Source organism: Balaenoptera physalus, assembly GCF_965194825.1.
Source record: "Balaenoptera physalus genome assembly, chromosome: 8".
Classification (NCBI taxonomy): Eukaryota; Metazoa; Chordata; class Mammalia; order Artiodactyla; family Balaenopteridae; genus Balaenoptera; species Balaenoptera physalus.
The window spans coordinates 13,834,314-13,860,344 of NC_138887.1; positions in this window are offsets into that span (position 1 = coordinate 13,834,314).

Here is a 26,031-nt window from a genome sequence, read left to right on the forward strand (position 1 = left end):
GGTAATTGGGAAAGAAAGCAATCTACTTAAGGGCTGAGCCTTGGGAGCTTGAATCCGAAATGCACCTCTATTTATTAATTATGACATAAACTGAGCTGCACGAACTACAAAAACACTATGATGCCACATAACTTTTAACTTAAAACATCCCAGACGATAAAAAGACTACAATGGGATCATTTTAAGGGATGATGGTACAGAGTAATGTCATTTCTAATACTTTGTCTTCTTTCAGATTTTTTATAGGACCATTTAACAACAAGGACAACAAAATATAAGCATCCTGGCAATCAAAATGAAAGAAAAAGTGTCAATCTGTATCAGCATTTTGATTCACTAATGTGTTACCAGGTAGTAGCATCCTCAGACACTGCAATATAGAACTTTCTTCTCTATACAGAGGTCTGACCTGAGTACCCCAGGCATGGCAAAGAGATGGAAAAAGAAGGCACTGAGAAAGTCCCCACTGAATCCTACGTCATGTATTGTGCACTTCCCTCCATCAAAGTGCCCCGTAGAAATGAACACAGCTCAATGTAACGAACATGGTGAGAAGTTTGAACATCACTGCCATTTGATAAGAATTTATTTTTATTTCCAAGGTTACATATTAATGCTATTTAAAGTGGATTTATTTATCAATGCAGTATCTCAATGTTTTCCGGGAGTCGGGGACACTAAACTAAATTTGTCTAAACACACACACTGGATTTTTTAAAGAAGTACCTTGGTGCAGTAGATTTTCTTAAACGTTAAGAAATGTCTCTAAATGTGCATTTCCCCCTCAGTAGTCAGAGAACAGCACCACAAGGGCTTGTCTGAAGCACCACAAGGGCTTGTATGAAACCATAATTGATTTTTGACAAATACCTTATTATGCATCTCATTTACTTACACAAATACAGGTTTCTACTGGTTTCTTTTTTTTTTTTTTAAATAACTGGTTTAGCCTCAAATCTATTACTCGGATTAGTTAGTTGATTTAAAAAGATGCTGTTTTAATGTTTCTCTAACAAAACACACTCTCTTCAGTGAAAAAATTAGTATGCATTTTCAATGGCTATAATACTGAAACTTTAAAAGATCCAGAAACATGGTTCATATTTTCAGTAAATCTATTTCCCTAGGGAATTTTCCTCATCAACTCCCAGCTAAAACCCTCTTGGGCTTAAGCCCCATTACTGATTACTTGGCCCCAGCATATTTTATCAGAATATTATAAATATCAAGGCATTGAAAGATGTTTAAATAAAGTAATAAAGAGAGTGAGTGATGCTATAAGGAAGGCCTCCACTTATGCACAGGCAAGAGGCAGGTTCACCACTAAGTGCAGTCCTTATAACGCCCAACCAATGACCTCCACGCTGACCTGCAGAGACCACTGTCTCAAGGGGTGACAGACAATTTAGTCCTTTATCCTTTTGTCATTGGAAACGACTCCACTGCCATAAATTCTAATCAAGTCAAACTGGATGGCAATTTAAAAAAAAAAATCTTCTAATGCATGTTTCTATGAGAAAGATAACGGAAAGGGAAGGAAAAGAAAAACCCTACAGATACTGCATTTTCTAGCTAAGAATCACTGACCCAACTTTCAACCCTTTTGCAATAGTTCACAGATAAATGACGTTGAAAATATCCACCCTTACAGGTATCATTGCATGCAATTTCTTTTAACCTAGAGAAACACAATATCATAAGAGAAAACCAACCACCAATTTTTATTTCAGGCACAAGGCTTATAAATGGTTTTCTTGTTTGTTTGTTTATGTCTCAGCTCAAGGCTTTAGAGCTGTGTGCCCAGTTCCCGTGCAGTGTGGTACCACTAAGAAACTAACCCAGCCACCCAAGGTAGTTGGGACTTGAAGAAAAGCAATCATGAGGTTCAACTTGAAACAATAAAAATACTCCCAGGAGGAGGACTGTTAATAAATCATCTTTCGAATTTCAAATATATATGAGAGAAAATATTTAGGGCGTGTTTTATACGATCTCACTTCTTCTGCTGAGACTGCATGGGAAAACTTTACTACAGATATTTTTTCTAGGGATATATATTATTTTTATCCTTTCTGGGGCCATTTTCCTCACCAAGCTGTTGATGCTACCATTTGAATTTTAGCATCCAACTTGACTGAATGTGGAGCACTGAATTCTTGATGGGCATAACTAAAAACCGAAGCACCACATTGACACGAGCGCTAGAAATGTCACTGGAGACACACAGCCACCTTATCCCTTTGAGACTGTTTGCCAAAGGCCAGTTCTGAGAGTGGTTTCAGATATGTACATCACTCATCACATATTAAATGACCAGCCCTGCATGGTACCACTCATCTGATCATGCAGCTGAAACACAGGGAGACACAGAACCAGATTCTCTGATAATACCTCCTGACGTGCAAGTCTACTCTCCTCCATACTGTTTCCTACGGCTCAGAGCTTTGCATAATACAGTCAGGAACTGAAAAAGGAAGAGCTATTCCACAGGCTTTACAAGAATAAATAATGTACCACTTAATGATATCAGAGAACGAGCTAACCACACATTTCTCAATGAAATGAGGATTCATCCCGCCTAAGTGTACTTTAGTTTCCATGGCAGTTCAAGTTAAGCAAAACATTACCTCTGATGTAATTACTTTATAAAACACAAGGGCCCTTTTCTGAACTTTCTCTTTAGGCTGGCATATGGCTTCTGGTTTCTCCTTCTGTTATTCTGAGCTGCTCAGAACACTGAAACATTCTGCACAGTGTGTTTCCCTTTGGATGCTGTTAAGTGCAGAGGTGCAATTTAAGGAGAGGCATAAAAAGGCCCAATGGTTTCTTTTTATTTGTTTATAAACAAATGGAATTTCCTTTGTTTATCCATAGAGGGCATCCGTTTTAGCCTTCCTCCTGTAGTTTTGGGCTGAAGGTGCCATACTGTGAGAGAAACAGACTTGTCCTCTGGACTGCTAATTTCAACAAGATGCAAAAGGGGGACTACACTCCAAAGAAATCCATTTATACTGAAATTTCGGGTACAATAAAAAATGGAACTCTTCTTGTCTCCTCTCGTTGGTAAATGTCTCTCCACAAAAGTAAACAGACCAAGATATACAAAAAAAATTTGTCTTAATCTGCTCCTTTCACTCCAGAAGCTCAGTTTTCAAAAATACAATGAATATGCTGTAAGAATGATGGTTTGAGAGAGTATGTTAGAAAAGCACTGTTTAGAGATAAATCTGGACACTCTCAGTTATTCGTGAAGAATATAATTCTTCATTACCAAGTTAAGAGTATAATCACAACCATATACGGAAACAAAAAACTTGAACATACGTCAAGTAAAATAATGGTCCATTAAATTACTACCCATTAAGTGTTGCCAAAGTTGCTAGTAAACTAGTTGCTTTCTAGTAAAATTCTGAGAATTATACTAGAAAGTTTTAGCCAGTTACACAGACTAGAGTTCCTAATGCTAAGTCCCAATAATATTAAAAGGTGAGAGCATAATAGACCCAGTAGCTAAGGAAACCTGAGAGACCAATGAGATAATAAATGGTAAGATTACTGTAAAATGAAATGGACAGAATGAATATTCAACTAATTTTCCATCGATGAGAATTTCACAATAAAGTCACAGCTTACTTTGTAAAAAAAAAAAAAAAAAAAGCATCCTTTTGGGCTGCTTTCTATTCTGTCTTTCTCATATTGTCTCCAATTTTTTTTCTTAAGTTTTCAAAACTGTTCATCTACTGATTTCTTTTAACCTAATAGGAAACTGGAAAATATTCACATTGTGTTTAAAAAGCACTCTAGAGACCAAATAAAAGTGAATAAACAAGAAATAGTAGCTATAAGATGTAGATTTTGCTGGATTCTCTCTCACAAACTCAGAAGGTGAGTATTCCAAAGTAAAGATGAGTACCTTCTAAAACCTGCTAAGATTTCTAAACTACACTATGATTCCTTAGTTTACCCCGTAAAGATTCCACTTAAGATATATTTTCAAAGAACTTTTAATTCAAATTTCTTTGACCCCCCGCCACCTTGGATTTTTTTAAGCTTATTTCTCTACACATGCCAATCAGTAAGAGGTGACATAACAAATCTATGACAATTTTCAACATTGGAAAATCTAAACAAATGTTGAGAAGCCAAATTAATTACCCTTCCATTGGTTTACTGGGAAAAAAAAAAAAAGTTGAGGTTTTAAGTCAAAGTCTACAAAAAGCATTTACTTTTAAAAAATGCACGCAAAGTTTAGGAACACATAATCCATTATCTTCAGTTACATTGAATTCACAATTGATTACTTTTTAAAAGTCAGAGTGCTTAGTATTAGTATATTCAACATCAAAGAGGCTGGAGCATGGCTTTTGCCTTCCTGTAATTTACAGTTTTATCTGCCTTCTCTCACTAACCCCTTGAAATGAAATGAGTGTTTTAGGACATAATTCTTGTTACACAGATAAAAACTTAGACTACAACAAAATATTTCTTTAGAGTAAAAATGCTAAAACCTTAATGCCTAGGTATGGAAAATTTATGTCAGAAGTGGAATTGCCGCTTTTGCAAGAAAGGGTCATATGAAAAAATTTCTTGAAACTGGCATCTCTTACACTCTTAACTACAAAACAGTATTTTACCAACAGAAAATCTGATACAGAAAGTTTCTCTGCAATACTCCTCTAATGTTTGACTGAGTATTTAAAATCAGAGGAAGGCTCCTGTGTTGAAGCTGGCCTAGAGTTGCCAAACTAAGCTGCATTTTTCTATAGTTTTCTTTTTTTAAGCTCATCTTTTTAACTGAATTAACGACTTTCTTAATAAAGGAGTCTATGCCATGATGTTGTGTTTCTTTACAGTTCAGGCACTTGACAGTTTTTAACCTGTTCTCTGCCTGATCAATACATATACATCTCTCAGGTATATATATCAGGTTAGTATATATATGTATGAACAGGTTAGTATGTGTTATATATGTATATAGATAATATCTATTTAGTGTCAGAAGTATATAAACACTTGGAAATAATTAAAAGCAAGTGTTTCAGGAACAACTGGTCTGAAAGCCTAATGTCACTCTATCCCATAAAGTGCTTTCCCAGCAGAGACATCTATCACCATCCATCAGTCAGTCACGCGCCTCAACACAGCCTGCTCCCCTTTCTGATTAGAGATCACAGTTGCTTGAGTTGGCTTACAGAGTGTCATCTGTTTGAATGACAGATGTCTTTGCTGGAGTGGCACTCTGCTTGTTCTTGTTTTGTTTACGAAACGAAGATTTCTAAAAAGGTTCTGGGCTGCCTCCACATTAGGATGAGGCTATAAACCTCTGATAAAGGGGAGCGGCGGGGGCGAGGGATGCCAAGGACCTATTTTCCTCCCTCATCACCTTTTTAAAAGAAGAGATGTTCATTCTAATTGTGATTACAAAATGTTATGTCTTTGTGCCCTTCCCGTAGCCACCTTTGTTTACCTGGCAGAGAATGACCGGTATTGATATTTTTCAGTCCCCCTCTCTGGTCTTTTGACTACAGATAATAACTCTTTACTCTCCTTCCCCTTAACAAAAGGCTGCGAAGCAACCCGAAACCGAGTCGATATTTATTCAATAAACCTTAACCAATTCTCACAATGGAACTGATTTCCTGATGATGATTCTCCTCTTCTTTTTTTCCCCATGATCTCTAGCCTGGGGACGCTAGCAGTATCTGACCAGTGCCAAGGGGCAGGAGGAAGTTCCTGGTTGGGAAAAGTTTGGAGGACACCCTCCCAGCCAGCTGGCTTCCCCAGCTGGGGTGGTTCGGCCCCTCCAAGATGCCGAGGTCCTCTTTGGTACTTAGAAGAAAATGGAATGAACAACAGGGGGAAAAAAAAAAAGAAAAAGAGGAGGGGGTGAGGGTGTGGATGGCTCTTCCGGACATCATGGTAGGAGTGAAATGAAATACCTAGACAGACTTACCGAAGAGCTTGCTGGGAGCGTCCTCGCTGTCATTTGATTCCACGGGCGCAAGCAGGGGCTCATTCAGCTCGCTGTCTGAAGTAGCAGCCTTGTCCTCACCTCCCAACTCCGCATTCATTTCACTCCGCACTGACAGCAAGGGCTTACTGACTTGTCCAGCTATCACTGGATCCTAGGATGGGGGAAAAGAGTGAAGGGGAGGAAAAAAAAAAAAAAGTGGCTGCTTGAGTGTGTGCGTGTCCTCTGTCTCCCTCTCCTCTCCTCTCTCTCTTCCACACACAGACTCTCCCTCTCTCCCCTCTCTCTTATCTCTGACTGCTCCCGCTGTTATTGCTGGCTGCAGTCAAGTGAAGCGCTATCGCAGATCCGAGTTCTCCATGCCTCCCCACCCTATTAAAGCTCAACTAGCATGAGAGAGATGCAGGAGGCTTCTGAGAAAAAAAAAAAAAAAAAGAGAGAGAGAGAGAAAAAAGAAAAAACTTCTTTGAAAGCAACCTAACCAACACAGCTTTAATTGCGGGATGTGCTTTTGTGCAAATGTTTTTACACCTTGTGCTGCCTTGAATGCAAGAAGAAAAAAAAAAAAAAAAAAGAAAGCGCGGGGTTGCTACTTGGGCAACAGACTGAAAAGGAAGGAGCACCCGAGGGAGGACCCAAGGGCTACTGTAGGAAGCCCCTCCCGGGGAGAGGCAGCGAACGCCTACCCCGAGCGCAGAAGAGAGACGGGGGGAGAGTCCTCCAAAGGCTTCCAACGCAATGACGGAGATTTCTTATGTAAATTCTAGCAGCACCCTTGGAAGTTGACTTCGCTGGTCCCAGATTCGGGACTGCAGCTGACCCCGAATCAAATGAACACTTGAAAGCAAACAACAAAAGAGATGAAAATTGGTTTACAGTTTTTGAAAGGAACTGGAAAAATACTTACAAACTCTGTTCAATAATTCGGATACCTAGAGCATTAAAGAAAAAGAAATCAAAGATCACCTCCGAAAAGGCAAACTTGACCCCCCAATAATTTAAATCTGCTTTATCTTCAGCTCGTTAGGAGGGCATTTTAGGATCAGCAATATTTTTCCAAGGGCAGCCTTTTATTCCATTTGCAAACTAAGACGCATGCTATTGTGGTGGCACAGGTATCAGAGGCAGAAGGGAGAGAAAAGCCGGAAGTGCCCCTTTTGCGTGTTCTGGGAGCTATTTATTGCCAAGTTCATGCTTAAATGGCTCCTGAGCAGGAGGCAGGTGACCAGCGCAGGGGCAGGTAGGGCCGCATGCTGTCTTGTCCCATCATTACATTGGTTGCGGTAAGCCTGGGGTTATTTTTTTTTAATGTATTCATGCCTGAAAAGTGAATTTGATATGACACATGATAATCTATGAAAATGTTAATCAATACAAATAGTTTAAGCTGTCATCAAATTCACTTCTTTAGTCAATACTCATACCACGGAAAACAATGTCACTGTCACCAGGGCTTAATTTGCACAGCACTTAAATATTGGACTCTGTGCATCAATGCACTTCTTCTTCAAATACTGTAGGTAAACACATTTTCTCCCTATTTAAGTCTGAAGCACTCAGCACGCATTTAGCTGAGCCGAATCCTCCCTTTTGAATACCTTGATAGGTCCACTGGAGGGCAAAATTAATACTTAATTGAATCTCACAGTCATCAAAATAATCAATACTTTTTTATTATTTATTCTTTACAGTCTGTTGACTGTTTCAAACCTCTGAGGGAATGGTGGAAAGGATTCATGGCTTTGAAACACTGTCATTTAACAAGGTAATTTTCAGTGGGGCATTAGGGGTTGTGAAACATATAATAAAACAAAAATGGTGGCTTATAATAGGAAGAAAGAAAAGAATTATATTTCTGCCATCTAACAAAACAGGATAAATAAAAAGCAAGTGCAGAGAGAGAGCGCGAGAAAGGAGGGGGACGAGGGATGGAGGAAGACTGGCTTTTGAAGGGTTTTATCATATCAAGAGCAGAGCCGAGCTTTCATAATGCTGACATTTCTCATCCTGACAATCCTAAACAAGTAGAAAGGATGAGATCGCAGATATCATCTTTCATCACATTCTCCAGCTTAAGAACCAACATGACAGCTTCTCTCCCCTTTACACTGTTAATTACTAAATAAAATACTACTCTCTGTCAGCATCAGATTATTGCAGATAGCAACCACAAACATTTCTCCATTGTCTCCCCCACTGGAAATGGTTGAGACCTACCTTGAACTCTTTAGAGAATAAATTAGGCTTGTCTCACTGTAGTGTAAATATTTGAAATGTAATCAATGTCATCAATGCGGTCAATTCACAGTATTGTCAGCCTAAATTTGCTGGTGATAGATTAGCATTTCACTTACTGTGTTTGGAGGTGGAGGTTTGGAGCACTTGAAAATGGGGGGTTGGGGGGAGGAGAATGGGGCAGGCAGAGGGGAAAGGAGACACAAAAGTCTCCAAATTTCCCCCAATTTCTTTCCTATGTATCTAAGAAAGACCACGTGTTTGGATTCTTCTGATTCGGTAAGCAGAGCGGAGTGAGGTAGGAAAGGAAACACTGCTTTACCTCATAGCTTCACATGAAGGAAAGGGACCAGGTTTAAATTCTAGTGCATTTATTTTACTCTATAAAAGGTTGAGTCCTCAATCTCTCTGATTTAAAGGAGCGGGTGTGACTCATGCCTTTGAGACACCCAGTCTCTGTGGCCACACTGCTCATTTGAGCATTTTTGAAGATGGTGTTAATGGTAAACTTGTGTTTAGAATGACATTCACTACCCTCGTGATAAGCCAAACATGGTTATGCATGTATCAGTGAGTACCTGGGCAGACTTAAGAAAAGGATACTCTATTCCTGCTTTATTTGTGAATGGTCAAACTGAATCCCAAATCCCATAGAGGAGCTGAAATGCAGCTGCTAAGTTCAAGTGCACTTAAATCTTTTAAGATGTTCAGTCTGGCTGATGTGTGCAAAGCATGTACTGGCAGATGGTGTATACTCACTGACCATTAGCTCTTCTTCTTTAAATTACTTTTAGGTACCCTCATCCATGGCTAGGTTCCCAACTAGTGCCTCTCAGTGACTTGAGCTTCGAAAATTCAGGAGTTTGTCATCCAAGTACTCATTTGATTTTTCATCTTACAAAAAAATGCTTTACATTTTCCCATGATGCAGCTGTAGGCCACATATATATGTGCATGACATGGTTAAACAGCAAAGCCCCAGAGAGGCAGAGAGCAGACAGCTTTTAAGCACAGCTATAGCCACTGGGGGGTCCATTTGAAAATGCGTCACAAGCAGTAACCCCTGAGCACAGTCTTATAAGTGACTGGGGTGGGCGTACCTCTTTCAAGCAGCACTTGGCTTGGAAGTTGTTTTCTCCCTGCCAAACGCGATGTCAGTCTGTGAAATCCTTTCTCCCCTAGTAAGGAAAGGATTTCCAACATGCACCGACGTGGGTGCTTGCAGGAATGTTAGAGAGCTACAACTTTCACATGTACAAGGATTGCTGCAGCAGCAGATAGGAACAGAAAGAGCTAGTGCAGGCAAAAAATAGTGGGTGAAGACTTCTTACTTGGAAATCTGAAATTGTCACAACTAGCGTGGTAGAAGTTGGGACTTCTCTGCAGTTTGTTCATCGGCCCTGACTGAAGAAAGGGACTTGTCCAAGATGGAACAGTGTCAAGTATAAGCAAGAACAGGAGATGCATGTGCCAATACAGGAATTCACAAGGGTCATAAGAGACCCAAGAAGCCAGACAGTAAAAAAAAGAAGAAATAAGAGATGTAGATTCCATTAGCAAAATCTCAAAAATTTTCACCATGTCCTACCATGAAAGGACTGCAGTCAGCATCAGAACCACACAGCAATTATTTAAACCTCCTTTGTGCATTGTTAAAAAATAAAAATATATTGCATGTATTGAATGCCTCTACCAAATAGGCATCTCAGACATACTTAATGTCACTCAAAGTATGCAAGGTATTAACCCCATTTTAGGGAAAAAGGACTGAGACTCAGAGAGGTTATGTAACTTACCCCACAGCTAATAAGTGGTGAAGCTGTATTTTGAACCCCAGTAGATTTCATTTCCAAGGATCAGCATCTTTTTATACAGCACCCTCTACTGCGTGAAAAAAACCGAGGCTCACGGACTAGGTAACCCATGGGGTTTCCCAGAACTTGAATTATGGACTGGGAAGGGTGTTAAACCCTGGATAACCGATTCCCACAGTATGCTGTCTATACTATCTTCTCTTCAGACTCCAGAAAAAAAAACACCTCTCTGTCTGACGCTGCTTGGGTAAAATCCATGGGGTGACAGGGAATGGTAGACAGGACATCAGACAGTGTCACACTCTACATAATCTTAGCAATCACTTAACCACTCTCACCCACGGTTTTCTCATCTGGAAAATGAAAGGGTCAAAATAAAACAGTATTTTCCAAAGTGCATTCCACAGAACACTTGTCCTAAAAGAGATTCTACAATAAAGGATTTTTGCAATCATACCCACGCGGAAAACACAGCAGAAAAGTCTACCAGGAAAGAAATCAATTCAACTCTGCCTAAGGTAGCACTTCCCAGAATTATCTGACCATGGAAGACCTTTTCCTTAGTCTTTATTATATTATCTAACGGATCTCGTGCTTCTTGAAACATTTGAGACTGCGCCTGCTTAGGTTACAGCTAATGTCAATTACAGTTCTAATTTTTAACTATTCTATAATAATAGGCTAGACGCCTTCAACAAGTACATATCTGTCCAGTGCTTCTCACATTCTTTTACTGATTAATGTTCCTTACCGTTTATTCATATACAGTTATACACAGCTTAGTGTATACTAACTGTAAATACTCTCTTCATATGCTAATTTCTGATACCGTTTAATTCTTAAATAAGGATGTCCCCATGTATTTCTGTTGTAAAACCTTTATTTGAAGAGCAGATATAGGGCACTGTGCAAAGGAAAGAATTCGACTTGGGCTTTCACCAGGCTGTTAAAAATAATACCAGATAAACAAAGATATAATTCAGCTAAAGGCCTTCAATAATTTAACCAACAGAGTTTTTGTAAGCATAATCATTCTCATTTCATAGTCAGGGAAACTAAAGATAGGGAGATTATTATTAACTCAGCAAAACATCCGTGTCCGGTGGCAGCCACGCGATGGAAATACCCTCGCCCCTCTAAACTGAGCTTGAACTCAGTCCAGCATATTTTTATGTACATACAAACCAACTATGAAGCAGGCAATCAGAACAGCTTTGAGAAAAATATAAATAAGATAGGCAGGCAGACAGGCGGCCTTCAAAAATCCAAGGGAACAATTCATTTGGTCACAAAGCGCCAGAGTAGGGCAAAGTTGCACTCAACAGATCTATTTCTAGAATTCGATAGAAAAATTATATCCATTATAAAGAAAAAAAAGTATATTGGGTTTCCCTCCCCCCCCCCTTAAAATGCTACATTTCAATTTAGGAATCAGTGGAACAAATTACCTACAGACAATTTAAGATGCAAAGACGGCATCACATTTTGTATTTAATTTCTCCCACTGAGAAGTAAAAATCAAAATCATAAATGAATGAAGAGGAAGAAAGTTGACCTTAGCGGGTTTGGGGAAAAGGAAACTTCAAGTGTGGATTCTGTTACCTTAGTCATGGAAAGAAAAAACAATTTTTCTCTTTCTTTAACCAATTACCAAATATTATTAAGGTTAGTTAATGAAGTTAGTTCTCAATATGAAATTTAATGTACCAAAGAATGTTTTCCCCCAAAAGTTACAAAGAATTTCTAATTTTTCTAAGTATTATACAATACTTCCTCCTTCTATCAATAAGTTTTAAAAAGATATTCTATTTGACTTTTGGAAATAAGACCATAGTTTATTTTTATGTTTTTCTTTATATGTGTACGTATTTTTCTTTATATGTGTATATATATAGTTAAAAATTCTGAAAATTAATGAAGATCACAAGACATTAAAAACACCATAAATTTACCCACCATTGATTGATTATTTTATTTTAAATGTCACTTCCTAGACTGCAAACAAAACTTGTTTTGAGCAAAGCTGGAAATCCCACATTTTTAGCAAATACTCAACAGACAAAAAAATTGCATTACAATAAATTTAATTACAAAGCTCAAACGTATATACCCTTGATAACCCCACAATAGATTGTCACAGCAACATGCTGATCCCAGCCTAGGCTGCCTTCTTCAACCCAGTACTCACAACTGTTTTTTCTTTCTCGTCTCTCCACTTTTAGTTAGTGTGGCCAACATTTTATTTAATCTATCCCATAATAAAGAAGATGAATATTTGTGAAAATCAAGCAGGGCATTCAAAAAACTCAAAATAAATGCTGGGTTTTGAGAGTGAAGTACTGAGGAAACTTCAGGAGACTTCATGGATATCCCCTGATTTAGCATCTGCATGACTGGCAGTGAATCACCATCTCTTTCATCTTGGACTCTATACCAACATGTCTTTACATATCTCAAGGGAAAAATATGAGACCTGAGCGAGGTCATGTACAGATACTGCATGTGAATATGTTTTGAAAGGTAGAAAGTGTTACACAGAGGGACCATTTTTCACCACACCTCTGCCCTCATTAAGGCATCCAATGGACTGTGAGTTGTTTTTCTTTCCATGCCTTCAGATTGGACCAGAAGCGCACGCTACAGTGGATGCTGCCACGTGCTACCCAGATCCCTGCTTTAGGACCAAGGCATTCATTTCCCAGCTGCCAGGAACGCTGGCTAAGGATGGCTCACCCCTGAGTCCTTCCCAGGAGCTGCCTTTGCCTAAAGGGACCGGCCTCTTCCAAGGTCAAGTCCCTTCCTTAAGGGCAGCCTAGATTCTGTCTTACGGCCTTCAAAGACCAAAATACTTACTCTCTGCCCCTTTACAGAAAAGGTTTTCAGACCCCTGAGGTCCACCCTGGGCTCGGTCAGCTGCCTTGAACAGCACTCATGCTCCAGGGCTGGTGTTTCATCAGGAAGTCCCTGCTCCAGGCGTGGCCCCCACAGATGCCACAGCTACCTCTGCTCACTGCCCACCACCCCCGCACCCTACATTTTGCTCATCAGTACAATTTATGTGAATTTTGACTGAAACTGTTGATCAGCATGAATGGAGGTTAGAAATGAGTTCTCACTTGGTTAAATTAGTCATATTCAAGGTATACGTATTGGCTAAAATATTTTGGAGACGTTCCCCACCCTTGAGTGATTGCAACCAGAGAATATTGAGAATCCAGCAAGTCCTGTTGCTTATGCTCTTGGGGCTAGTGGCCTAAGGTTTGACCCCCAAACTGTCCCATGTCCAATCTTTGGGTCAGAGAGTTCTAGTTGCCTAATGCTGACCGTGAGGGAAACTCATCTTGCTTCTAGAATCTTGCCATACCTACTTTAATGAACCTTCCATACCAGATGTGCTCTGTTCACCCAAAATGACAAAGAGCTATGACTTTATCAAGCTTACAGACAGGCTGAACAAACTATTTTGGGATGATTAATAAGTTGGGGGATAATAATATTTGGGGATATTTAATAACTGTGTTATTATGGCAGCTTTTGGTCTCAGAGCTTGATTTCATTATAACCAGGTAGGAAGGCTTTGGGGATATAGCAAGGTCTCCCCCATCTCGAATCATTACTGACTGCCATCAACCACTAAAAAGAACCCAGTAATTGTGCAAATAAAATCTGGCTTAGGCCACTGTAACATAACCCACTACACTGGGTGACGACCCACAGTGTCTTAGGGAGCAGGCATGGTCATTTACAGAGTGAAATAGAGTCCAGAACCCCTGTTCAGAAGATGCCTTGGGCAACTTACACTGTTGCCTCCACCAATCCCCAACATTTTATCTAGGGGATAGTTAGTTAAGATGAATGCCCAGAACCATCTTGGAAGGATAAAATAAGATTGCAAAATATCTGGGCTTCCCTGGTGGCGCACGGGTTAAGGGTCCGCCTGCCGGTGCAGGGGACATGGATTCGAGCCCGGGTCCGGGAAGATCCCACATGCTGCGGAGCAACTAAGCCCGTGCGCCGCAACTACTGAGTCTGCGCTCTAGAGCCCGTGAGCCACAACCGCTGAAGCCTGCACGCCTGGAACCCGTGCTTTGCAACAAGGGAGGCCACCGCAATGAGAAGCCCGCGCACCACAACGAGGAGAGGCCCCCACTCACTGCAACTAAAGAAGGCCCATGCGCAGCAGCAAGGACCCAACACAGCCAAAAGTAAATAAATAAAATAAATTAAAAAAAGAAAAAGATTGCAAAATATCTGATTGCTTTGGTGTCAGAGGATGGTATTTCGTTTTGTACATATGGGCACAGTTTAAGAGTCTCTTGTCTTTTTGTTGAGGTTTGTTGAACTTCAGTTAAGCATACAATCTCCTTCTCCCCTGTCAGTTGCTACAGAAAGAGTTTCTATCTTTCTCCAAGTCCCACCATGAGTGCCACATCCTCTTAACTATGCTAGTGGTCTAGAGACAACTCCAGTTAAAGATTAGAGCATCAGACACAGCTGTATTTAAACAAAAACAAGCAAATAAACAAGCAAAACAGCCCATCAACGTAACATGAAATAACAACAACATAATCAATCAAACAGTAGTCAGCAAGTTCTGGACTTCTACAAAGCATCTAGTGTACAGATAGACACACCTCATCTAGCTCATCACCTTGTACCTCTATAGCTCCTTTGCCCCCAAGAGGTTAAAATGACTTTATGCGTGATGCTTCATGTATACTTATCTGGGAAGAAAGGGAGACACTGATATTGACAACCTAATAGCACCATCAATTCAATTTCCTGCTGCCTTTGTGAAAAAGCATCAATAAGAGTTCAATCCAGGCTCATCTAGATCTGGTCTTCTGGTAATGGGGTTATACAGCAGTATCGACATTGCATACACATACCCTATATTCATACATTCTTTATAATCTGACGGCTTCAAATAGGTATCAGAATTTAATCAGAAAACAACTCAGATTAAAATGGACTTGCATTTAGAGATCTGAATGTACAGTTACTAAGGAGTTACAAAGAAAAAACAACCTATATTATCCTAAAAAACGTACTTTCTAGCATCTTAAAAATTCTAAGAGGTACTTTAGAGAGAGAGAGATTAGATAAATAGATAGATAGATAGATAGATAGATAGATAGGTAGATAGATGATAGATAGATAGGTAGATAGATAGATAGTAACCTTTTGCAAAGGTGGATGATACAGTTGGTTCACGGAATGGAAAGACTTGGTCTCTAGTCTCAGAGTTTTCAAAATGAGCACTGAACTGAGAAGACCTAAGGTTTTTAGGGAGGTACCTCTAGGACCAGGGGAGGACCAAAGGAGGCAGGGGAGGACCAAAGTGCCCACTCCCAGTTTTTAACATCATATTGGCTTCTCTCATATATTCTGTATGGAGACTTCAGTGTACTTAAAGAAAGGGTTTCACAGGTCCGCCCATGTTACATATTTGCCATGCATCACAGATGCAATAAAATCATGACAGTTTTTTGGTTGGTTAATCACTTACTTTTCCAAAAGACTTAAGCGATAGACTCTACAGCTGAGATGTTTGAGTCCTTTGCAGACAGACATGTCTCAGAATCCCCAATACTGGGCGCCAATATTGTGTGTGATACAAAAAAAGGCTCTCAAGAAATGTGTTTTGATTGATTCATTGATTGATTGATTGTGAAGAAGGAGGAAGGAAGGAAGGTTGGTTAAGGCAAGGATTGTCCTTGGTTGACATTTTTAATATTTTAAACATACATTTAATCACGTCTGAAACTATACAATATGAAACTAAGGCCTCACTTGGCTATCTTACCTGTCTGGCATCGCACACACATACACACTGATCCATATTCTGCTTCCAGAAATGAGAGTTTGGTTTTGCATGACTGTGTTACTTTGTTTTACCATGAGACAAAATGGAAGAATTTAATAGCAACACTGAAAAGGAAAAAGAAAGTCCTTTTTCTCTGCTTAGGACGGAGGTTGAAAGAGAGCAAAGCTACCTCTGGTCCAGGGGATAAGCTCAACCAAGCAAAGGCATCAGTGCTGGACTCAGGTGGCCGTAGATGAGGCCATGGCTGGCCCACCATGGGCCTCAGCCTCAGAGCTCTGTCCATGCCTCCTGTTCAGCCAAGAAGATTCTCCCTCTGACGCCGCTCCTACACAATTCACTCTCGTTCCCCGGCACCCCATGGTCATTCAGGAGCAGTATCATCAAACACACACAGCACATTAGAAATATTTTATTACAAATGTTCTAATTCTATCATTTTTCTCGGAAGCAAATATTCCGAGAAATGAATTAAATGAATAATCCATTAAATATGTGGACACATCTAATTCTATTCTTCCACTCTGAATAGCAAAAGACAGACAGTTGAGGAGAAAAACCTTTTATTCAAAAAGGATCCTTGTAGTTCCTTATAGTTTCAAAGTTCCATAAATAAATAGAAAAATCCATTCTGCCCCCTGCTGACAGACTAAGATTCCTAAACATCCAGTTTGAAACCTGAAGGTTTAGCAGTACCTTCTGGGTTGGGTCCACATCTCACTGGACATGCCACAACTTCCACACTCGGCAGGTCTAGCTTTTCTCTGGCTGAGTATGGCTAGGCAACGCACAGCCAGAGAAAGTGCCGTTCACATTTTTATAATGACTGTACTAAGACATTTTCCGGCAGGTAGCAGTAAAGTGTCGGGGACTGTCTGGTTTAATTTGCAAAGAGATGCCCTCCCTTTGGTCCACAGTGGGCCAACTGGGGCCAGCCTCACCAGGCCCGCATACTCAGGCCTGGTGTCACTTTCTACTCACTGAAGGGCCTGGGGCAAGGACCTTACTATGGCCTCTCTGAGCCTCAATTTCCCTGAGAGGAAATGGGAGTAATAATGGTATATGCCTCGTGGGATAGCTTTGCAGATTAAATAATTGACAAAGAATGCTTAGAACAGGCCAAGTGCCTAGTAATAATAAGAGATGTATATACTGCTCTAGGTCTGCCACTCTCCTAACAGAGGGTGAATATTGTGTGCATTTTGTCATCTGATTTTCAAAGGGATTCCTGATCCACCTCCTCATCTCCCCCACCTCCCCAGAAAAACAATCAGTAAGTAACCACTGCTGAGGAGTAAGGGCCTGTCACAGCATCCTCCTACTCCAAATATTACGACGGTGTTTGGCACATCATAAGTCCTCCCTAAATATCCACTGATTTTATTTGAAAAACCAAAACAAGACTTGACATCTATAAATGATGGAAGACCAAAAATTCATTAGATTTTTTAAAACTAAGTTACTCTGATGTCTTTTGAGAAGGAATTTGCTTTATAAATCCTAAGGTCTTATTATTTTAAGAATGGTCAGGGGGCTGTAAGTTCTGTAGAGTTGTATCCCTGAATTATAACAGCATCTGGCTTTTAATCTTCCAAGCATGTAGCCATATTCTCTAAAAGAGCCATTCTATCTCTGCTCAAAAGGCCATTGTCTAATTGATTTCACTAATAGGTGTTTTCCTTTCCTCTCCTCTCAAAACGCAGTAACATGGGCTGGGCTAACAATGTGGGTTGCTACCTCACTACTTCTTGTCCTTCCTAGCAATCTGGGCAGGTTTCTCTCGGCCAACACCAGCTCCTGCGGAGTTTTCCTCTCCTTTTCTGCCTTGGGTCTGCACAGGGCTGCGCCTCGCCCCAGCTGCTCCTTTTTCCTCCCTCTCCTGTAATCCACTCTCCTTTAATATTCCAAGGGTGACCCTTGACTGTCCTTTGAATGCTGCTCCAATTCAAAAGGCTTCTGAGCTTTTAAGACAGCAGAGATAACATAATTCCAAGGAGATGGGGGTGGGAGGGAGGGAGAATGTGATTGGAAAGATTAGCTAAATCTTCTCATTCCTAGGGATTTGGGCTCTCACAAATACAGGAACTGGGAGGTTTTTCCTTTTTTTTTTTTATGGACTCTCCCGACCCGCCTCAGCTCTCGTATTAACCTCTATTCAAAATATTTTGTTTCTAACCCCAACCATAAAAAGAGACTTAACTGAGTATTTCTTTAAATCTCTAGCCTTTGAAACAAGGGCAATTTTACAGCAAGGCCGGCTTTTATTAATATTTATTTATGTTCTTTTTCATTTGCATGATTGGGGATGGCTCTGAATCCGGTTCTATTTAGGACAAAGCTGATGCAATTCAACAGGTAATTACTGACAGTTCATCATGTACGAGGTGTTATTCAAGGGACGATGGGGAATGTAAGGATCAAGAAACGCTCGCTACCATCAAAAATTTCACCATCTATAGGCATCAGTAAAGGGATGGTATTCGGCATCTTCTATGAGCCTCGTATACTTTCTGTCACAGATATAACATTTGCCTGGCATCCCTTATCTTCCTTTTCTGTAAAATGCCAATGTATACTAACCACTTGGACCATGTACGCACACACGCGCGCGCACACACACACACACACACACGTAACACCCTTTCTTTGACACACTGTTTTAATATCATTACAGATGCTAATGAATAAACATGTTGCTCCACTCAGAGCGTTTTAACGGGGCTTTTCTAACCCTAATCTGCAACTGATGACGGGCTATCTTTTGACTCACACACTAAAACAATGTATCAACACCGCTATCGGCAGGATCACTGGCAATTAAGGGCTGTACTACCAAGTGCAGCAGAGGAAGCACCTGAGTTACCACTGTTTGTCACGGAGTATTTTTAAAGAATTGCTTCCTTAATATCCTCGAGCACCTACAGTAATGAGAATGGGTAATGTGTTGTCAAGAGGAAAACAGACCTGTTTTATAACAAATCAGTAAGACACACTCATAAAAATATCAGAAAACAGATGTGCAGAAGTCTTTACAAACAACTGGCTCTTTTCAGTGGGTTTAGAAGCCTCCATCCCCATCCCACCCTTCTGCTATTAATTTGCTTAGACAAATGTTTCATAGATTGAAAATACACAGTTTTAACTAAAGGCCAGCTGACTTATCCTGAATCTATGTAAGTGGGTCCATCCCAGTGACGTTAAGGTACCAGTGGCCCCAAGAAGGCTCAAACGTCCATGGTGGAATGCAGCCTCGTTACACAACCCTCTTTCATTCTACTCCACTGAGCTTCTGCACGGTTTCTCCCCACGCACATGCATTGTGCCTGGAAAGTTTTCTGTTTCCTGTACAAAATAAATGAGAAATGAGTTCTCCTTTCTCACTGCTTCAGCTACAAGGGCTCGTGTCTCTTCTTTCCTCCATGCCCACTAACGGATGGGTCCTGCTGGTAATCTCTGTGGGATCTTATACCCTGCCTGCAAGGTTCGCCCTTGGCTTCTGGATCTTGAGGGGGCCACCTGTGGGCACTCATTTCCTTAGCATGTCAAGCAAAACTCTAATCAAACCTGCAGAGTACTCAGTTAAAAAAATCAGGAGGAAATCATTTTTTGATTAAAAACAAGCAGAAAAGTAAATTCAAATTAGCACTGAAATCAACTAGGAAACACATTCCCGAGCTTTTGATACAAAAATAGAGTCAATGATGATAGATTTTTAAATATCGAGTTTTTTAAATCCAGTGGAAAGTAGTTTGATTTGTTGTTGCACAGGATTATTGGAGATTCTTTCCTCCTCATTTAACTTTGATATTGGGAGGGTTTTTAATGCTATTTATTTATTCAACAAATATGTATTGAGTGAGTACTGGGTGCCATGCTACCCACTCTTTAAGGTGATGGGAACACATCATTGAGCAAGACAGGTCAATGCAGGCAATCCTGTAACTGAAATAACTTGGGGAGACTGACAATAGCCAAATCAATAAATAAGGAACCATCGTGATGCTGGGTGGTGCTGAGGGCTATGAACAGAAATAAAGTGGAGTGAAGTGTGGGGAGAGTGTGGGTGTGTCACATATAAGATGATCAGACAGGTCACACAGATAAGGGACCCTTGAGCAGAGGCCACGCGAGCAAGGTGAGGTGCATAAGAGCATCATAAGGGGACACTGAGAAAAAGACTCTGGCCTGGGAGACTGTTCAGTGCCCTCAGGGCACCAGGAGGCTGAGATGGCTGAGAGGGAGTGAGTGGTCGGTGGGCCGTGAGGCCAGAGAACTGGGTGCCAGAGAAATGGCCAACAGCAAGATCAAGGGGGTGGGGGTGGGTTTCTGGGCCATTGTGGGGACTTGGGAGAGGAAACCACAGAGGGTTTTGAGCAAGATGAGACAGGATCTGACTTGTCTTTCAAAAGGCTGCTTTTGTTGGAGGAAAGCGAAGCACAGAGGGAAATACCTTGTAGTTCGGGCGTGAGATCAAAACATTTGTTGGGGCTTCCCTGGTGGCGCAGTGGTTGAGAATCCGCCTGCCAATGCAGGGGACACAGGTTCGAGCCGTGGTCTGGGAAGATCCCACATGCCGTGGAGCAACTAGGCCCGTGAGCCACAACTACTGAGCCTGTGCGTCTGGAGCCTATGCTCCGCAACAGAGAGGCCGCGATAGTGAGAGCCCCTTGCACCGCGATGAAGAGTGGCCCCCGCTCGCCTCAACTAGAGAAAGCCCTCACACAGAAACGAAGACCCAACACAGCCAAAAATAAATAAATTAATTTAAAAAAAAATGGGAAAATATCACTAAAAAAAAAAAAAATTTGTTAAAAGCTTTACTGAGATATAATTGATATTCAAAAACAATAGTATAGTTAGTTTTAACAGTTTTAAAAACTAGCACATACTTAATGTATACAATTTGGTGAGTTTGGATGTATGCAGACACATGTGAAACCATCACCACAATAACACATTCCATCACCTCTAAAGGTTTCCTCCTGCCCCTTTTTCTTGATAAATTTTAAATTACAAACAAAAGATTACAAAATGTCTACCACATAAAAGATGTTATTTCTACGGGACCAGAAAACACTTCAGTAACTCGAATCTTATGAAAACCCAAATTGCAGCCACATTATTTTGCTTGCTATCTTATCCCAACAGCCTTTACATCAACTTAATCTCTTTTGAGAAAGTAATTAAATGAATCATCTCTCAGCTCTACCTGTCTCTGCAGAAGCTTCCCTGACTGCTTCCTTCTTGCTCTTCAGGATGAATTAAATTATTACCAAAGTCCGCCTCACCAGGTGAGGAAGGCAGGGGGTCCCTAACATCACTGAAATCCATTCTTGTTGACACTTGACCAGCTCCCAAGGCAGTTTTAGAAAAGTCACTTTAAATTCTTTGAATGTTTCCTTCGGCTAAAATAAAATGTGTTACATCCCAGTGGGGCTTAAGGACTGTACAAAAAACATTACCTACAGGACTCTCCGGGCATTAATCTCACCCCTCCACCTCCCCAAACCCCCCCAAACCCCTGCCCCCGGCACCGACCTGGGCATCAATTTGGAAGGAGCCTCTGCTCTACCTGTAAAAGCACATCTCTTCTAACACACTTGGGCACTTGCATTCTGGGCGTTCTGACTTACTTTCACATGATAAAAAGCCCCCTTTTCAACTGTTAATGGTATTAAGAGCCTTTTTCTTAATGCAGTTTTTGCTTCCAGGGTGGCCCTGGCAAGAAGCTTGTGCCTTCTAAGTCTCCACTTCAGTCCTACCCCATCTCTCTATTATCATCCATTCTGACCCGCAGTGCGTCAGGTCTCCGAGGTTCTGCGTGATTCAGGGCAAATGCTTGGTCCCGCTCTACAACCTCTAACTGCGATGCTCTAGTCCTGTGGGTTAGAACCCCGTGGGAGGAATGGGGTGGAGGGGTTCCTTCCTCAAACCTGTCAAATCAGAATCTCAGAGGGCGGGTCTCAGAAATCCATACTTGTAACAAGTTCCTCAGAAAATTCTTACGAGCACTAAAGTACGAGAACCCTTACCTTAAAGGTATACTCTGAAGACTAAGAAGGAAAGTGTTACAAGTTTTCTCAACATTTCAGAAGAAAGCATGCCATAGCAATGCACAGATTCATAATAACTTTTAAGTAAGAGACTGCTTTATAACTTCCTCTTATTCTGTCCTCTGAGTCGTAAAATTTGGGGTCTTGAACTAAATATTTATTTCATATTCTGTATATTTCAGACTTTATCTTTCATCCTTTCAACATCATCATTCATTTTGACAGTCATACTATATATATATATTTTTTTTTTTTTTCTGAATCACTAAACTTTATTGCTAAAATTTGGTAAATCTCAATGAAAGGGGTAAAAAGTCCAAAACTCTGAAAACATTTTCAAATGGAAATTAAACTGAGTCATACTATATTTTAAGCTCTATTTTTTCATCCATATCTATCTTGAACTTTAGAAGTATGGAACTCATTGTAGAAATCTTTGAAAGTTATATATCTATGTGTGTGTATATATGTATATATGTGTACACACACATATATACATATAGTATGTCTGTATACAATCTTTGTTACCTTTGTTAATGTTTACAGATCCACATTGCATATACAAGTTAGTATTCCGCTTTTCTTTTTAATGGTTATCATTTTTTAGCAATAAAGTATTTTTTTCAGCAAAGCATTTTTTGAAATTGAAGTATAGTTGATATACAATGTCATGTTAGTTTCAGGTGTACAGCACAGTAATTCAGTTATACATATATATATATATATATACACACACACACACATATATATACACACATATATATTCTTTTTCAGATTCTTTTCCTTTATATGTTATTACAAAATAATGAGTATAGTTCCCTGTGCTTATACAGTAGGTCCTTGTTGGTTATCTATTTTATATGTAGCAGTGTGTATATGCTAGTCCCAACCTCCTAATTTATCCCTTCCCCCTAGTATCCTGCTTTTATAATTCAGTTTTCATTTAATAAATATTTGTTAGAGACCTAACAAGCGCTACCAGCTACCACGTGGTAAGACAGCTGAGCACTATATCTGCCATCACAGACATTATTATATTATACTATATTGTAACCATGTTCTCCAAATGAATTAGTATCTAAAACTGTGATTTCAAACTGCTGAATAATATTTACTCTGATGCCATGGCTTACTGAACTCTATTCTAATTGCAGAACATTCTGGGCTGTGGTCTTTGAAATGGGCTACATGCACACAAGGAGAAGTGCAAGGCAGTGCACTGAGGTACAGGAAGAAAGTATTAGAATTTCTATTTTTATTTCAATTTTTTCAATTCTATTTTGTGTATGATTTTTAGCAGTATAATACCAAAAAAACAGTAAATAAATTTACACATATTAGGAGTACATGGTAAAAATTATTTTCATTGATAAAGCTGGGTTATCACAAAACTCTGCAGTCCTTTGATTTAAGATGTGTCCAATTATTCACACAAAAATAAAATTTTGACAGTTTTAAACATATTCTCAGGAGTGAAATTACAAGTAAAAGAGGATGGACCATTGCCAAATTGCCTTCTAGGTCAGTTGGTGGAAAATTTATGCTCCCAGTGTCTGAGAGAGCTTCTCTTTCATATTATATTTAAATTTTTTGCGGATTTATTAGACGGAAACTGGCATTTTATTAATGTTTTAATTTGCATCTCATTAACAAAGCTAAAATTTTCAACTTTATTAGCTAATTAAGTTTCTTCTTTCATAAATTACTCACATCCTTTGCCTGTCTTTCTGTTGGGGATCTAAGTATTTTTCTAACTGAACTTTGTATAGATATATAGAAATAGTAATAATTATTAAAAACAATGGCTGACACTTATTGTGTTGAGTGCCGGCTATGCTAGAAATAGACCAGACTTCCTTTCTAGTCCTCTAAACAACCAAGAGTGTTATTATGCCCATTTCATGGATTATGAAATTGAAAGGAATGAAGTGAAATAACGTAATTTGGCAGAGTCTTCCTGATTCCAAATTGTAAGAGTTAGAATTTCTTTTTTTTAGAATTTGTTATCCCTTTGATTTTTATTAATGTTGGTTAAAAAATATATTTAAAAAATTCTTATCCAGTCATATTTATCAGCCCTTTCCTTTATGTCTTGTTCTATTGATTTTATTATGAGAAATCATCCATGAAAAGGCATAGTCTCCAGTTTTTTTCTATGATTTTATTTCTAATGTAATTCTAGAATCTATCTGGAATTTATGTGGGGGTGGCATTAACTGAAAATCTTACAGTTTCCCAAAGAGTCAATTTTTAGAGCACAACTAGTTGAATAACCCACTGACATATTATGCTTTTTTTTTTAATCAAAAACTAATTTCTAATGGAAACTCCGGTCTGTTTTTGTAGCATATATATGTGTGACCATACATAATGCAATATATACGTGTTAAGTGTATAAATATGTTATATATAATATATATGTTGACTATTATAAATATAATTTATAGGTATAAATTATATTAACATTTATTTATATAATTATATATGTATTTTATATTATGTAATATATATGATAGAGCAAAAATCCTTTTTATAGTCTATTGCTCTTTTTTAAAAATTTCTTACATATTCTCTGTGTTTTTTCCAAGTGAACTTTAGAATCATTTTGTCTAATTTTAAAATTAAACAGATAAATGTCATCTTCATAACATTCTGTGTCACCATCATGAAACTTGGTCCTTTTCTGCATTTATTTAAATTTTCTTATACTGTTATCTGTGATGTGTGGTTATTTTTATATCTATTGCAGACATTTTTGCTTTAAAATTTCCAAATATTTTTTGGTTTGTTCCTATTGTAAATAAAATCAATTTCCCTTTCTAAGATCAAGTTATATATGGTTACTGCTCTTATTTAGAAAAACCATTGAGTTTTTCAGTTAATTCTATTAGGACTGTACATATATATTCATATTTTTAACAAATAAAAATAGATGTCTCCTCTTTTGTAATATTTATGGCTGTTTCATATCTTATAACACTGTAAGAAAAATAGTGCATAACAATAGTGGTATGAGGCCTTGATGCTTCTGGTGTTTTTGTAGGATTTTGGTGTTGGTTTAAAGATCAGCTTTATCATATAAGAAACTCACAAATCATTAAGGATGTTTTTTATCAGAAATGGCTGTTTTTTAGTATGGAGTTTCCTTTAAAACCTAAAAATAGAGTTACCATATGATCCAGCAATCCTACTCCTGGGCATATATCCAGAGAAGATGAAAACTCTAATTCAAAAAGATACATGCACCCCATTGTTCATAGCTGCACTATTTACAATAGCCAAGACACGGAAGCAACTTAAATGTCCATCAACTGATGAATGGATAAAGAAGATGTGGTTCATATATATTGTTGTAATACAATGGAAGATTACTCAGCCATAAAAAAGAATGAAATAATGCCATTTGCAGCAACATGGATGGACCTGGAGATTATTATACTAAGTGAAGTAGGTCAGACAGAGAAAGACAAATATCAAATAATATCGCTTATATGCGGAATCTAAAAAAAAATAATACAAATGAATTATTTACAAAATGGAAACAGACTCACAGACTTAGAGAACAAACTTCTGGTTACAGTGGGAAGGGTGGGCAGGAGGGATAGACTGGGAGGTTGGGATTGACATATACACACTACTATATTTAAAATAGATAACCAAAAAGGACCTACTGCATAGCACAGGGAACTCTGCTCAATACTCTGTAATAACCAAAATGGAAAAAGAACTTGAAAAAAAATAGATACATGTACGTGTATGTAACTGAATCACTTTGTTGTACACCCGAAAGTAACACAACATTGTTAATCAACTATACTCCAATATAAAATAAAAATTTAAAAAACATTTTTTTTTCCAATGAACTGAACCTGAATTTCCCATTTTACAAAAGACAACAAAGATACCAATCACGCAAATGGAATATACACTCACACATCAGAAGACAGAACTGTCACAAATCCTTCCACAGAATAATTGATATGGAGTCCCAAAAAAACACTTCCCCAACACAAACGGTCCTCGATGTCAGACAAACGTCAGAACCAATAAAAACGCCCAAATAGCACTTGGCGCTCAAAACAGAAGTCGGCCCAGGTGCACACCGGGACACTTACTCCGTCTTGGAGCTTGTCA